At 37.0% G+C, this 13795-nt stretch overlaps 1 long non-coding RNA gene across 2 annotated transcripts in view; it reads right to left on the bottom strand.

Moving 5' to 3' along the window:
- Window positions 1-11758, bottom strand: part of LOC107967775 (uncharacterized) — a 46802-nt gene extending 35044 nt beyond the window's left edge. Inside the window, exon 1 of one of the 2 annotated variants that reach the window (XR_001708489.3) lies at window positions 11090-11758. This is a non-coding gene — a long non-coding RNA (uncharacterized LOC107967775). The remainder of the gene's footprint in view (window positions 1-11089) is intronic. The other variant, XR_001708490.2, reaches the window with a different exon arrangement.
- Between the last annotated feature and the right edge of the window lie 2037 nt (window positions 11759-13795).

Genomic DNA, 13795 nt, shown 5'->3' with positions numbered 1-13795 from the left:
TACCTATTTTTTGTTTGTTTGTTTGTTTGTTTTCTGAGATGGAGTCTTGCTCTGTCTTTCCCAGGCTGGAGTGCATTGGCATGACCTCAGCTCACTGCAGTCTCCGTCTCCCAGGTTTCAGCGATTCTCCTGTCTCAGGCTCCTGAGTAGCTGGGACTACAGGCACGTGCCACCGTACCTGGCTAATTTTTGTATTTTTAGTAGAGACAGGGTTTCACCATGTTCCCCAAGCTTGTCTCAAACTTCTAACCTCAGGTGACCCACCTGCCTCAGCCATCCAAAGTGCTGGGATTACAAGCGTGAGCCACCATGCCTGGCCTGTTTCTGTTTTGTATTTAGATAAAATATACAGAACAAAAAATTTACCACTTTAGCCATTTTTCAGTTGTAATTCAGTGGCATTTAGTACATTCACATTGTTGTGCCACCATCACCACAAGTCACCTCCAGAATTTTCTCACCATTTCAAATTGAAACTCCAAAACTATTAAACAATGACTCCCCATTCTCTCTTTCACCCAATTTCTAAAACCTACCATTCTATTTTCTTTCTTTCTTTCTTTCTTTCTTTTTTTTTGTGATGGAGTTTTGCTCTTGTTGCCCAGGCTAGAGTGCAATGGCGCAATCTCGGCTCACCACAACCCCCGCCTCCCAGGTTCAAGCAATTCTCCTGCCTCAGCCTCTCAAGTAGCTGAGATTACAGGCATGTGCCACCACGCCTGTATTTTTAGTAGTGAGGGGGTTTCTCCATGTTGGTCAGGCTGGTCTCGAACTCCTGACCTCAGATGATCCGCCACCTCGGCCTCCCAAAGTGCTGGGATTACAGGCATGTGCCACTGTGCCCGGCCTATATTTTCTGTCTGTATGATTTTTGAATAATCTAGGTACCTCATATAAATGGAATAATACAATATTCATCTTCTTGTGACTGGCTTATTTCACTTAGCATAATGTCTCCCAGATCTATGCATGTTATAGCATGTGTCAGAATTTGCTGCCTTTTTAAGGCTAATAATATTCCATTGTATGTAGTATATGCCATTATTTTTTATCCATTCATCTGTCACTAGACACTTTTATTGCTTCCACCTTTCAGCTATTGTGAACAATGCTGTTATAAATATGGGTGTATAAAAATCCATTCAAGTCCCTGCTTTCAATACACAGAAGTAGGATGCCTGGATCATATCGTAATTGCATTTTTAATTTTTTGAGGAACTGCCATATTATTTTCCATAGCAGCTTCACCATTTTACATTCCCACTACAAATGCACAAGGGTTCCAATTTTTCCATATCCTTGTCAATACTTGTTATTCTCTGGTTTTTTAGTCATCCTAATCATATGAGGTGGTATCTCATTGTGGTTTTGGTTTGCAGTTCCCTGCTTTTAGTGATATTGGGCATTTTTCATGTGCTTATTGTTCATTTGTATATCTTCTTTGGAGAAATATCTACTCAAGCCGTTTGTCTATTTTTTAAATTGGGTTGTTTGTTTCTTGTTGCTAAATTGTAGGACTTCTTTATTTATTCTGGATATTAATCCCTTATCAGATATATGATTTGCAAATATTTCCTCTGTGACTTTTCACTCTGTTGAGAATGTTACTTAATGCACAGAAGTTTTTACTTCGATGAAATCTATGTGGTTTTTTTTCTTTCATTGTCCATGCTTTTGGTATCATATCCAAGACACCACTGAAAAGTTCAATGTCATGAAGCGTTTCCCTTATGTTTTCTTCTAAAGGTTTTAGAGTTTTAGCTCTCAGGTTTAGGTCTTTTATTCTCTTTGAATGAATTTTTTGTATATAGTATAGGCAAAAATTTCTTGCTGCCCAGGGAACACTGATTTTTAAATTAAAAATGTGAGTCTTTAGCATTGCCCCTCTTTCAGCTGCCATAGCTGGCTCTTCTGTGATTTTCTCCCCCTCTAAGTATGTTGTGTTTAATAGAACTTACATTCTCAACCTTTTTCCTGATGTATTCTCTCTGACATTATTTCAACTTTGTCTTTTTTCCAAAGAATTTTTATTGCCAGTAGCCCCAGAGTTTACACCAAATCAATCAACCCATTAAAACTCTGCAAAATTAACACCTATAATTCTACTTTGTTTTTATTGAAATAAAAATGGGGCTGGTTTTGTCCTCTATCTTCAATCCCTTCTTGGGGAATCAGCCCTGCCCACTCTTGTCAGATTAAGGTACTGGAAACAAAGATAGGATGTTAGTGAAGACATATTTATTTTGGAGGCAGTGGGGAAGTTATGATTCACATACCACACAATTCAATGATTTTAAGAGTATAATTCAATAACTTTTAATATATTCACAAAGTTGTGCATCTGTCAGCACAACTAATTTCAGAAGATTTCTGTCACCCCCCCCCCCAAAAAAGAACAAACCCCGTAGCTCTTGTCTCTGACCCTTCCACGCCCCCTAAGCCCTGGGAAGCCACTAATCTACTTTCTTTTTTCTTTTTTTTTCTTTTCTTTTCTTTTCTTTTTTTTTTTTTAAGACAGGATCTTACTCTTTTACCCAGGCTGGAGTGCAGTGGCACAATCATTGCTCACTGCAGCCTTAAACTCCTGGGCTCAAGCAGTTCTCCCACCTCACCCTCCCAAGTAGCTGAGACTACAGGAAAGTGCCACCATGTCCAGCTTTTTTTCTTTTTAGAGGTAGGAATCTTGCTTTTTGCCCAGGCTGGTCTTGAACTATTGGCTTCAAGGGATCCTCCCACCACAGCCTCCCAAATTGCTGGGATCACAGGTGTGAGCCACTGTGCCTGGCCTACTTTCTATCTTTATAGATTTACCTATTCTGCACATTTCATGTAAATGGAATCATACGATATGTATTCCTTTGTGACTGGCTTCTTTCACTTAGCACAGTGTTTTCAAGGTTCATCCATGTTGTACCATGTAGAAGTAAATTTCCTGTAATCACCAAATAATGTTTCATTGTATCGATACACCACATTTTACTTATCCATTAATCAGTTGATAGACTTTTGGGCCATTATGAATATGCTGCTATAAATATTTGAATATAAGTTTTTATGCAGACTTATGTTTTCATTTTTCTTTGTTATATACGTAAGAGTAGAAATGCTGGATCATATGGTAAGTATGTTTAACCATTTGAGGAACTGCCAGCCTGTTTTCCAAAGTGGCTGTATTATTTTGCATTCCCACCAGTGATCTAAGAGGGTTTCAATTTTTCAACATTCTTGAAAATACTTACTGTCTTTCTTATTCTAGCCATCCTAGTGGGTGTGAAGTGGTAATTTATTGTGAGCTGAGTCACATTTTTGATAGCATCAACTAAGTCTTGTGGGATACTTAAGCCCTCTGCACACCTGATTCTCAATGAGTTCAAGTCTAAGTCCCCAGGCTCCCTCCTGCTCCCCAGACCTCATTGTTCTTTTTCTACAATGACTGCTGTACTCCAATCCCTCCCAGCCCCTGGTCCTGCTTGAAGAAGGCCCTTATCTACACGACTCCAAAGATCTACATCTGAGTGTCAGACCCTCCTACAATAAGCTTCCAGATTTTGTGTCAGCTTCCAGGAGCTTACTGAAATCTCTGAAATTCTATGCGCCCCTGGAGCATTTGTTGATGCTCATTCCATTTCATTGAACTACATTTATCAGGTAATAGTTAAAATTAAGAAATCTGAGCTTTTTTTGCTCTTTGCTTCCCACTTTAGGTTGCCTTCTGGGCCTTCACTTACCAATGGTCCTAGGGCACCAAAGGAGGTTGACATGTCGCCATGGATCCATCTACTTCGAATGCTATTTATTAGAATTCTGTCTCTCTCTATGACAAAGATAATGCCCCATGTGGGCGTTTTTACTAAGATCCTTTCTCTAACACAAGAGATATTTCTCGTTCTCACTGATTTGCACAGCAAGGATGACTGATGTTTCCAGAACTGAATATATGACCAAGTCCTTTCTGACTCAGAATAACCATCTCTTTGTTCATCCCTGAATTCTCTCTAGTAACCCACACTGTTGCCTTATCCCCATAGGGACTTTTTTCTGGAAGGGTGATTAACCTCAAATATTATAGTATTTCCAAACCAAAGTGTCTTTAAGACTGGTAATTTTTCTTCAAGGAAAGAGCAGGATGGTCCCTAAAAAAGATTCTTAGGCCAATTTATTTATACTTTTAAGTCCCTTTGGCTGATTTTCTTGGTCTAAAATTGTAATTTAAGTATCAAATTATTTCAGTGTTTGCTACTTCTGGATTAAAGGTTTATCTCTAAATTCATGGTTTCTCTTACAATTTAGTAGGATGTATTGTTTAACATTCAAATTTTTTCAAGATGTTTCTTCCACGTGGAAAAAGAAATGAAATCATTATCTGAATTTTTTGATGTTGGGAAATGCAAATAAAAGCAACAATCAACAAACAAGCAGTTGTTTTCTTTACAATTACTACACAGCTATTACAATGGCTAAAATCCATAACCTTAACACCATCAAATGCTGGCAAGAGTATGGAGAAACAGGAACTTTCATTCACTGCTGGTGAGAATGCAAATGGCACAGACACTTTGGAAGACAGTTTGGTGGTTTCTTACAAAGCTAAATATACTCTTGCCATATGATCCAGTAATCACATTCCTTGGTATTTACCCAAAGAAACTGGAACCATGTCCCTACAAATACCTACACATGGATGTTTAAAACAGCTTTATTTATAATTGCCAAAACTTAGAAACAACTGAGGCATCCTTAAGTAGGTGAATCGGTAGATAAACTGTAATTTGTCCAGACAATGGAATATTATTCAGTGCCAAAAGCAGTTAGCTATCATGCCATGAAAAGACATGAAGGAAACTTAAATGCATATTACTAAGTAAGAGAAACCAATCTGAAAAGGCTACATACTGTATAATTCCCATTAAATGACATTCTGGGAAAGGCAAAACTATGAAGACAGTAAAAAAAGCAGTGGTTTACAGTGAGTAGCAGTAAGAAAAGAATAAGTGGGCAGAGCACAGAATATTTTGAGGGCAATGAAACTACTGTGTATGATATTATAGTAGTGAGTACATGTCAATATAAATTGGTCTGAAACTATAGAATGTATAACACCAAGAGTGAACCATGTAAACTGTGGGCCATGTAAACTATGAAGTCTGGATGAAATGATGCATCATGCAGGTTTATCAGTTATAACACAGGTCCCACTCTGGTGGCAGAGGTTAATATGGGGAGAAGCTACATATGTGTGAGGGCAGAGAGTATTGGGGAATCTCTGTACCTTGCACCCAATGTCGCTGTGAAATTAAACTACTCAAAAAATAAAGTCTAATTAAAAAGTTACTACCTTTATAATATTGGTAGCAATGCCCTTGATGTTTAGTATATTATTCTAAGCCAGAATATAATTTTTATAAATAGCTCCTGTCATTTTTTACACCTCTCCTTATCCCACATTTGATTTATTGATGAGTTTTATTCATTCTGCTTCCATAATACATCCTGGGATTTTCCCCTTCCGTTCATTTAGACTGTCATCCCTGTGGGAAAGTCTCCTACCATCATCTATCAACTAGGCAATGTATTAAAGTTCTTTCTCTTCATTGTTCTCCCTGATTCCTTTTGTCTCCCTTCAATCCACCCTCCATACAACAGTCTGAGGCTCCTGTCATTCCTCAACTAAAACTCAATGGCGTCCCCTGTCCTTACAATAAAAATCCAATGCCCTTAACATGACCAAGGTGTAAGAAGCCCTGTGCTGATCTCGCTTCTCAAAACTTATTCTAACCCATGACCACTCTCCTCTTTATTTCCAAAGCTACACTCATATCAGCCTCCTCTAGTTTCCTCATATTAATACTTGCCACATCCTTTCACTAGGGTCTCTGTAAGTGTTGTTTCCTGGGCCTGGCATGGCCTTCTCATTTTCTTCTCTTGAAATTGCCAGCTCAAGTCCCTGCTCAAATGTCACTACCTCAGAGAGACTTTCCTAACCAGACAACCTAAAACTGGTTCACTGCCAGCCCCTGGTTCTCTCTCACAGCATCCTACTTTTTTTTCAAAGATCTTTCACAATCTGAAATTTCATCTTTATCAGTATTTACTTCTTTTCCCTCCATTATATAAGTTCTAATAAGGCAAGGACTAGTTTTGTTTTGATCCACTTTATAACAGTACCTAGCACATTGTAGACCCTCATAAAAACATGAATGAATGAAAGGACAAACGAAAAAAAAATCAGTGCTCAAAGATGTAGTAGTCCCTCCTTACCTGTGGTTTCACTTTTTCCAGTCTCAGTTACTCGCAGTCAACTGCAGTACAAAAATATTACATAGAAAATTCTAGAAAGAAAAATTCATGAGTTTAAAATTGTGTGCTATTCTGAGTAGTATGATGAAATCTCAGGCCATCCTGCTCTGTCTCATGTAGGGACGTGAATCATTCCTTTGTCCAGCATATCCTTGCTGCCTAATCAACCAGACTGTTAGTCACTGAGCAGCCGCCTCAGTTATTAGGTTAACTGTTGTGGTATGTCAGTGCTTGAGTTCAAATAATCTTTATTTGACTTCATAATGGCCCCAAAGCGCAAGAGTAGTGATACTGGCAATTCGGATATGCCAAAGAGAAGCTGCAAAGTGCTTCCTTTAAGTGAAAAGGTGAAAGCCCTTGACTTAATAAGTAAAGAAAAAAATCATACACTGAGGTTGCTGAGATCTACGGTAAGAACAAATCTATTCGTCAAACTGTGAAGAAGGAAAAAGAAATTCATGCTAGTTTTGCTGTCCTACCTCAAACTGCAAAAATTATATCCACAGTGCGTAAGTGCTTAGGCAAAATAGAAAAGGCATTAAATCTGTAGGTAGAAGACATAAACAGAAATTTGTTCCAATTGACAGCAATCTGGTTCACTACTATCCACAATTGCAGGCATCTTGGAACATATCCCCTACAGATAACGAGGGACTACTATATACAACATTTGTTCAAAGTAGGAGCTAATCCTGTTCTAAGTCAGAAATAAAACCATAATTCCTTCTGTTTTCATCCAGCTCTTGAGCCATTGTATTATACTTTTCCTCAAGGAGCATAAAGGATTGTTTTTCTGGTTATACATAGAGTAGAATGGCAGAAACTAAGGACTTTCAGAATTCAAACCCCTAATTCAAAACTGCCACATTCCATGACTAATGTGAACCATAGGCTATCACTAATACAGATTAAACTATTGTGAATATGACTATTATTCTTAATCAATAATTATTGACAACTATATTCAAAACTGGAAGACCCAGAGAATACTTGCTACTTCAATGGATTTTTCACTGAATCATAACTTCAATATAATACCTTATTTTACTGTTAAATCTAAAATAATGAATGTTATCATGAATTAATATGAGCAACTTTTATCATAATATCATATATATTTGTTTTGATGATTCTGTGTACTGTTTCATTTTTACCCACTAGCTTTCCAGTTATCTTCTGTTTAAATTTGAGCAACTTTGAAAACGAATGAAGTTTATAAGCTCTACTGAGAATGTAAAACATTGCATGCTAAATTGGTTTCAAGTTTTTCTATTTTATATCACTTATTAGTCACAGACTGTACAACTTGGAAAGATTAAAAGTCTAAAAAGTATTTGAATTCTACAGACTTCTTTTGTTTCTAATTTTATAAAATTTCTTCCAAATTTTTCTCAGAATTGACTACTTTATCATATTCAGTCTATGAGAAGCACTCCTGCTTAATTCTGGCCATTTTTGTAGTCCCTAGACATGTATCTATCACTGTTATAGTCATCATTGTTTTCTAGTAATGCATACATGATCTCATGTCATAGAGATGTAGTTATATATGTGCTCATGTTCTCCCCTATTTTATATATTTTGTCCATCTTCTTTGTTAGATCATAACTCTCTTGTGATGAAAATCATGTCTACAGCTGCATCTTTTGAAACTTTCCACAGATCCTGGCAAAGCACTCTGCCCATTGTAGCTACTTCATAAACATTGGCTCATAGCCTAAAGAAAGCAATTGACAAGTCAGTCATAAAGAATTCACAATGGCACAAAAATTTATCAGTTTAATTTTTTATATTCCTGTGAGAGGTGATGTACAAAACTATTTTCTAATCTTAGGTGAGATCAACTCTTACAATCAGTCTAATAAGTATGAGAAAAAACTAAATAACATTTACATTTGTGGTTGCCTAATTTTGTAATAGTAGGCTTTTCAGTATGTAAAAGTTAAGCTTGCATGAACAAAATTGGAAAGGAATGTATTCTGTTTATCTGAATTTCCTTAATTTGCTTCTTTCCTTAATGTACAAATTTGAGATGTGTGATATCAACTTGGGAGACATATATCAACAATAATATTTTATAAGAGCATTTTCTAAAATAATACAAAAATGCAAAATAATAGGATGGATTTGTTGGAGAAATAATGGGCTTTGAATCTGGATATTTCTGGGTTCAGATCTCAGCCCTGCCACTTACTCATTACATGACCTTGCATGTGTCACTTCCCCTCTCAAAGTCCTGGTTATTTCAACTGTAAAATGGAATAAATAATCTACCACACAGTGTTGTTATGGGGATTGAATGAGTCAGGATCCATAAAATGTTGACTACAGATAGTGCAAAAAAAATGCCTAGATAATATTTTTATTAAATTTTCTTCCATAATAGCTTCCCTTTTGTTAAGATATTGGCTGCTGGAATGGGATATAGTGGGAGGAAGAAATTATGCAAATCTCTTGGGTGATCAGGTAGCTGCTACAACAGGTAGCAACGTTTCTCACCCCAGTTTCTCCCCTCCTCCTCACAATAAACAAGGCTTTTCAGCAACAGTGGTCTCCTGGAAAAATCAAACAGTACAGTGCCCAGTACAACGTTTATTTGTGTAGTTTTCCTCTCTTTTTACATAATATTTTTATTCTCCTCTCTGTTTACATAATACTTTCATTTTAAAACAAAAGATAAGGTTATGGCAACATCTGGGCATTGCCCCCCCCCAAAATCTTCAATAATCCTTAAGAGACTCAGCAGTCTCAAGTCCAGTTAATCTCACCTCCCCTTCCCACACACACACCAGTCTCTCCTCACTATGATCCACCCGCACCCACATTTGTCACCAGAATTCTCCTCTTACAGTTTAGCCTTGGGCCTGTCTTTCCACATTCGAGAACATTCTGGCACGCCCCATTTCCTAAAGTTAAACTTTTTGCTTTGGCTCCCACGGCCTTCCATAATCAAAAACCCACCTTGCTTTCTACTCTAAACTCTCACTACACTCTGATGGGGTCAAAGCGAGTTATTGATCAATCTTGAATATGCCCTAAACCACATGCCTTAATTATGGCTCTTCTCTCTACCTAATACACCAAATTTCCATGTATAACTATTAAAACCCTATCTTTTCTTTAAAATTCAATTAACATATCTTACTTTCTTTGGCTTAATCTACCTAAAACTCACTCTTATCTCCTCTTCATTACCTGAGTGCTTGCTCACCATTTAAATTCCAAATGTGAGAGTTATATCCTCTTTGGAGTCCCCCAAGATAAATTTCCCTATGTCTCTAACTTCAGGTAGAATCAATCACTGCACTAAACTATTTGTTATCCACTTCCCTTATAGTCTTTCCCTATAATACTTTGCTGGTCTCACTTGCTCATCTCTCCCTTATTAGACTCCCTGTCCTTTAAGAGCAGGTTCTGTATGCCCAATACACACCACTTATTCCTCTGTGTAATGTCGCTAAATGCATTTGCTGAATAAATGAAACGCTTCATGAAGACTGCACTGTTCTTTCCCAGATTTCATCCAAATACACTTTTTCTCTCTGTGGCACAACAGCTCTCTGTACTTCTATTATTGGACATAACCACATTATTCCCTGATGTATGATTACACATGTCCTTGTATTTTCCTTCTTACTAGATAACAAAATCCTTGAGAGAAACAACAGGGTGTTTCTCAAGGAGACACTCATGCCTACCACAGTTTTTCAAATGGGACGTGTTTACCGAGTATGAACAGCTTTGTAACTCTTTAAACTACATCAGAAAGGCCATCAGAAGAGCATGACTCATGCTTGCTCTTTGAAGAGAGAGTACTATCATTTGCAAAAGTTGATGTAATTTAAATCAAATTTATTAATCCCTAAAGTAACAGGACAGGTCCACCAAAATTATTCAGACCAGGAGGTGGAAACAGACTGGTAGTGAAAGAATAAAGCACCTTTGGTATAAAGTAATAGATAGAGCAGTGACTAGGATTAACTTTATAGCGTTCTTGACCACTATCAATTAGTATTACCACATCTTCAAGTGTTTCAAAAGAAAACTAAAATATGTATTTTATATAATATCCCCCCAGTTTGTTAATGTTGGTAACCAATTCACCTTAAAAGAATAAAAAACACAGTACAATCAAAACTTAATACATCTCCGGGTCAGGTAAGACCTATAAGCTGTAAAATTTCCTGACGTCTCTTCTCTGGATTGATTGTAATGCCTCCTAGTCATTGAAAGTTCATTTTGAGTAACACCCTGTGCTAGGAATTCTGCATTAATCATACAATTAACTTTGCCTTCCTATAATCTGGGTATCATTGATCTGGATTACATTAAGATATCCACTTTACAAACGAGGAAACTGAGACACTGGGAGGTTTAAGTTATACACATCAGATGATGTTATCAAACATGTCACCCTCCCTTGAGAAAACTCAGATTTTTGACCAACTGCAATGTAAAAATTACTTTGAGTCATGCACGCTTCCAAGCATGCTATTATTTTACTTCTCCCTGGTATTTTGATCTCCAAACTACCTGATCAAAATAAAACCAAGGTTGAGAACTTCTTCTCTAGAAAATAAAAGTAAGTGGAGATATACCTAATGTAAATGACGAGTTAATGGGTGCAGCACACCAACATGGCACACGTATACATATGTAACAAACCTGCACATTGTGCACATGTACCCTAGAACTTAAAGTATAATAAAAATATATATAATAAAAAAGAAAATAAAAGTAAGTAAAATTGCTAAAATTTATTATATATATATATTATATATATAAATCTTACCTTAAGGCTATGACTATTGGTCTTTCAAAAGACAGCCCACTATAAACATTGCATAGAAAAACATCTTAAATATCTTTATCCAAATATGAGATTAAAGCCAGGAAGAATATAAACAAGCAGGGGTGAAGCCAAGAATGATGGCACAGACATTTGGGAAAGATTAAAACTAATAAGCACTGCATTTAGAAAACTTTTTAAAGTACAGACTATATTCAAAGGTGTGTGTTCAAGGAGTTATTTTAACAGCTTAGAGGAGAGATGATGGTGTCAGATTTGTGAGACACTTCAGAAATAGAATTCATAGGAATTGGTGACTAATTTGAAGTGGAGGGTACTTGAGAGGGAGTAATCAGGGATGATGACTTAGAGAGCAGGGGGAAGATGGTGTTGTCATTAACTAAGATAAGGAAACATACAGAAAAGAGCAAAACTTGGTGTGGAGTAGATAATGGAGTATATTGACAATGAAAGAGGGTTCCAGAGGGCACGGCAAAGTGGACAGATGGCACTCAAGAAAACAAGAGCCAGGCAGAAGAGGGTGAGTTGGATGAAGATGAGATGGCATTGAGAGCCTAGGAGAGGGCAGGAGTCCAGGCATCCTTGTCTCCTAGGTCATTTTCATGAGTCACAAGAAGAGTCTGAAAATTACCAAATGGCCTGGAGAAACATGGTAATGATGGAATAGGGCAGTGCACTGAAGTTCAGTTCCAATATTCCAAGTGGTACTATGCTGTCACAGTTCAGTGGTTCCAACTCCACGGAATCATTGCTTGTTATTTACAATGTAAGCAAGGCCATTGAGTTTTCAAATTGTGCAGTGCAAAGCCCAAAGGATTTTATTGAGGGGCTTTAGGGTTCACAGAACACTGAAGGAATCAAGTTCTGGACCCCATCCTAATCCAATCAGTGAAATTTTCTCAATTTTTTTTATATGTTGGGCTTCTTAGTTAAAGGCCCCTGATAAAAAAGAATTCCATTGCTTTAAAAATAAAAAGCTTAAAAATAACTGAAGTATCTTATCCAATTTTGAATTACATCTGAAGTATTATTTTGTATTAAAAGTAATGATGTTTATAAATCACAGTCAACTTAAAGATATCCTACTAATAATGCCATTCTTGCTAACACTTCTAGTTGCATTCTTGAGTTGGAGAAAAAGACTAAAGATATTTCTAGTGTGGTAGGAGTTTTAGTAAACCCAGCTACACCAGTGGGAATGTGTTGTTTATGTGAAAGTCATCCTTCCTGTGTGTTAATAGAAATAAATGTTGAGAGCTGGCCATCCTGATGATAGCCAAAGTCCTTAAAATCTGGAGAATATCCAACTCCCCAACTTCCAACCCATGACCAAGGAAGGATGGATGAATCACTGAAGGGTCAAAGGGAGAGGCCCCTCCTAAAGACCACAAGTCAAAGCTGTGGACAATGGAGTTGCATTTAAGGGCCGCATGGAGATAAAGGGACAAATCAAGCTGAAACCTGTTCAGAAAAGCCAAACCAAAGCAACACCAAATCTAGCATGAAAAAGCAGTAAGTAATGTAAGTAGAAGCAAGCATGACAGTGATGAAAAAGGAGATATCATCAAAGCAAATTTAGTTCTATATGTGTGTGCATGGGAATGCTGAGTTATCTTAAACAGTTGGAGCAGGCAAATAGATGCCCCCGTTCTGCCTCAAAGAGCATTAATTCTTCAAGCGTCAGCAACAACGGCTTCCTAAAACTATGTCTCAACTTAGATGATAATTCATGGGAAGTTCTGAAAGAGCAAAAATAAGAGAAATACATTTTATAAGATTTGCTTAACAGTATAATTTTACTATATCTTTTGTATCTACATTGGGGGTTGTTTCCATGTGCCTTGTCTCAGCCCTATCCTATAGGTATATGAGATTTGCAAAGTAAATAAAGACTTGATGCAGGAAACAATCCAGGAAAAACAATAGGGTGCCTGGCCATCAGGAGCTGAAACTGAATTGACTGTCAGGACAAAAATATAAAAATCAGAAGCAGCATCTTTGGGGAGCAAATCATTGTACACACTATAAAGGCAGTCCCCTAGAAATGCAGTTGTAAGAGGGCATGACACAGTAACAGAGCAAAGATCCAGTGAGCAGATAGTTTCAACACAGGCAGTGACCACAGAGGAGGAGTTCTCTGGAGAGTTAAAGAGATACGATTTAGTACAGCAAACAAACTAATACTCATTCAATTCTAGATTTGTACTAGATGTTTATTAAGCCTGTTGGTAAGAACCAATGTAGAAACACCAGAACCTGCTTCTACCTCTTACTTCAAGACATTCTTGCTCTTCCTAGTCATAACTCATTCATTCATTTGCTTGATAATAAAACTATTATAACAATTTAATACTATCATTAGTAATGTATAGGATACTTTATTGCTCGTCATTATATTAAACTTTTTAAATATATGATTTAATTTAGCCTTCATAAGAAACCAGTGTTGTTATTATGAATGATGGTACAACTGGGTGTCTTTAACATACGCATAACACACACCAACAATCACCATTACCCATTCCTGACTCTTTGATGTGGACAATTGACATTTTTGAAAAGTGCAATGCAAGCTCAGTGTAAAGCTCCCCTTTCAGCCAGATTGCCAGCACAAGCCTCTTCTGAAAAGAAATTCTGGAACTATCTTTGATTATTATCCCTGCAGATGAGGAAATATAGCTCAGAGAA

This window comes from Pan troglodytes, chromosome 10, assembly GCF_028858775.2.
Source record: "Pan troglodytes isolate AG18354 chromosome 10, NHGRI_mPanTro3-v2.0_pri, whole genome shotgun sequence".
Lineage (NCBI taxonomy): Eukaryota > Metazoa > Chordata > Mammalia > Primates > Hominidae > Pan > Pan troglodytes.
The sequence above is the reverse complement of the archived record's forward strand: the minus strand, read 5'-3'. Positions and strand labels throughout refer to the sequence as shown.